Source organism: Chaetura pelagica, unplaced genomic scaffold (genome assembly GCF_000747805.2).
Source record: "Chaetura pelagica isolate M959 unplaced genomic scaffold, ChaPel_1.0 scaffold498, whole genome shotgun sequence".
NCBI lineage: Eukaryota > Metazoa > Chordata > Aves > Apodiformes > Apodidae > Chaetura > Chaetura pelagica.
The window spans coordinates 401,740-404,900 of record NW_009954218.1 but is presented as its reverse complement, the minus strand read 5'-3'; the positions used below and the strand labels follow the sequence as shown (position 1 = coordinate 404,900).

The window sequence follows — 3,161 nt, the reverse complement described above, 5'->3', positions numbered from 1 at the left end:
CAAGCAGCTGGTGGGGGCAGGAGGAGGTAGGGCTGGGCTGGGGGCTGCGGGACTGCCCCCTCCCAGGGTGGCTGGAGCTGAGCATCTGTCCCCCTGCGGGTGCCCTGGGGGTCCCGCTCTGCCAGCAGCTCATCCGCGCCGCCGGGAAACGCCTCAAGCCCCTGATCGGTAGGGCCGGGGTCGGGGGCTTGCGGGGCTGGCTCAGGGAAGGGGCCCTGGGCCCTGAACTGCTGCTCTGTTCGGGGCTGTGCCTGGAGGTGCAGGTGGGCTCTGAGCTGGGGGCTCCCTCTGGGGAGGGACCGTCTGTTCCTGCAGCATCCTGGCCTGGAGGAGCTAAACTGGGCTCAGCAGCACGGTGCCTCCACGGGGAGCTGTGTTCTGTCCCCTGCCTTGCCACTTCATAGAGCTGGACTGGATCATCTTAAAGATCTTTTCCAGTCTTGGAAGTGATTCTGAGCAGGAGCCAGGCTGGGCCAACTATCCCGTAGGTATCACTGGCCTTTGTGTTCCTGGCTGGGACCACAGAATCATGGAATCAGAGTGGTTTGGTTTGGAAAGGACCTGAAAGATCATTTCGTTCCAACCCCCCTGCATGGGCAGGGACACCTCCCACCAGCCCAGGTTGCTCCAAGCCCCATCCAACCTGCCCTTCAACACTGCCAGGGATGGGGCAGCCACAGCTTCCCTGGGCAACCTGGGCCAGGCTCTCACCACCCTCACAACAAAGAATTTCCTCCTCATGTCTCACCTCAATCTCTTCTGGTTTAAAGCCATTACCCCTCATCCCATCACTCCATGCCTTTGTAAGAAGTCCCTCCCCAGCTTCCTTGCAGGCCAAGGAGCAGACCCCTGGCTCCTTGAGGCACAGCCCGGGGGGGGGGTCTGCCTGGCTCCAAGCAGCCCTTCCTCCCCTCTAGTTGCCGCGATGCTGGAGAGTGAGTCCCTCCAGGGCTTGTCCTCCTCCTCCTGTCCTCCTGGTCACCGCTGCTCCTAGCCAGCCCCTGCCCACACTCTGCCCCAGCTGCTGCAGGTCCTGGGCTCCTTCCGTGCCTCTCTGGACCACCAGGCCCTGTGCCAGCTCCTCTTCCTCCTCAGCAGCACCACCCTCAACTACCTGCTGCTGCACAGGGACACGTGCTCCTGGAGCCGTGGCATCCAGCTCAGGTGAGTCCCCGTGAGCTGGGCACGGCCTGGGCCTCCCCCTGACCCGGGTCCCTGCAGGTGCAACATCAGCCAGGTGCAGCAGTGGCTGCGGGCAGAGGGGCTGCAGCAGAGCGGGGCCCAGGAGGTGCTGGAGCCCCTGGTCCAGGCTGCCCAGCTGCTGCAGGTGGAGGAGGTGACAGAGGAGGACACTGCAGCTCTGTGCAGCCTCTGCACGGTGCTGTCACCCCAGCAGGTACTGGGGGGTGGGGGATCTTGCTGCCTGCTGAGCACTGCTACCCTGGGGCTCCTCCACCTCCCTGGGGGCATGAGGGATCCCCTGGGCTGGGGACCCTCCCACAGCCAGCAGTGTCTGGCTGTGCCCAGCCCTTCACTGCTCATGGTCCCCATCGTCTCCTCCAGGTTGTGAAGATCCTTTGGGCTTACACCCCGACTGCAGGGCTGGAGGACCATGTCAGTCCCAGCTTCATCAGCAGAGTTGAGGTACCAGGGACCTCTGGGGGTCATGGTGCTGCCTGGGGACTGTCCCATGGGCACCCTCACCAGGGCAGCCCTGGACATGAGCACTCTGTCCCTACAGAAGCAGCTGCAGGACCAGCATGGACAGGGACCCAGTCAGCTGCTGGTGGACACCAGCTACCTCTTCCCTGTGCACCTGCCCTTCACTGCCTCCCCCTGGCACCTGGATGACCTTCACATCCCTGATGTTCTTGACCTGGCCTTCCTTGTCCATCTCTGAGCCCAGGCCTGGGCCACTGTTGGTGTCCCATGGAAGAGGTGTCTGGATCCCCTGAGGTGTGGGAAGGCCCGGGTGGGTGGTGCAGCTCTCCTTGTGCTGTTCTTCTGGGAAGTTGTTTAGTGAAACTCAGGTGCAGTGTTGGTGGCCCAGCCAAGACCTATGGCTGTCCTGGGGGGAGGTGGTTTGGCCACTTTTTAATCCTTTGGAGTTAATAAAAGTCTTTGCAGATAACTTTGAGGTTGTCTGGGGTGGATGTGTTCTTTGCAGGGTGGTGTGAGGGAGCTTGAGGACCATCACTGGGGCACTCTTGGGTCTTCTGATGCACTAAGGAACAGTTTGTGTTGTGGGGGGCCTCTGGAGATCATCTAGTTGCCAGCCCTGGCACTGGGAAGGGACACCTTTCAGTAGGTAATGTTGGTCACAGCCCCTTCCAACCTGACTTTAAACACTTCCCCTGGTGGGTTTCCACAAGTTCTCTGGGCAAACAGTCTCATTACCTTCACTGTCAGACATTTCTTCCTCAAGTCCAACCTAAACTGAAAGTCTAATCTTAATCTACCTTCTTCCATTTTGCCCCAAAAAGGTGGCTGGGCCCAGAGAGGGGTGTGGGGCTCTTGGAGGGCAGCAGGGCCAAGCCCTGACAGACGGTTCCATGGGCAATGAGGAGAGACCTCTTGTCCATCTGGGAATACCATAGACCAGCAGGTCTGGGAAACTGCTGTAGTTTGTGGGAAAAACCTTCTTGTCACAAGTACTCAGGGAGGAAAGATTTGCCAGCTGGGAATGAAGGAGAACTGGAGGGAGATGGGATGGTTGTAGCCACAGTCATGAGGGAATGGTGGGGTTTAAAAGGGTCAGTGTAGGGAGACAGGACAGCAGAGTCCCCAGTTACTCAGTTCTTGAGGGCTCTTGGGATCAGTGCTGGTCTGTCCTTGCCCAGGGGCTCTGTGCTGGTCCTGCTGGGACTCTGAGGAAGGAGCAGGGCAGTGTCCCCCAGGCAGGGACTGGACCCTGGGCATGGCCAGGTGCCCCTCGAGGGGGCTCTGGACCCTCTTGGGGCTGTTTCCCCCTGCCCCCAGTGCTCCCTCCCACACAGGCATTGGAGCCCTTCTCCAGAAACAGCTTTTAATGGGACAAAAAGAAAAGCTACTCTAACCCCCCTACCCTCCCTCAATAACCCACCCCCCCTCAATAATCCACCTCTTCTTCCATCCAACCCATAAACAAGCCAGTCCTTCTTCCCCACCCCTCCCACACGCCA

General features: G+C 60.0%; 1 pseudogene; it reads left to right on the top strand.

Moving 5' to 3' along the window:
• The window catches only part of LOC104393902, an 11,578-nt pseudogene extending 9,678 nt beyond the window's left edge, over positions 1 to 1,900 (top strand).
• The last annotated feature ends 1,261 nt before the right edge of the window (positions 1,901 to 3,161 follow it).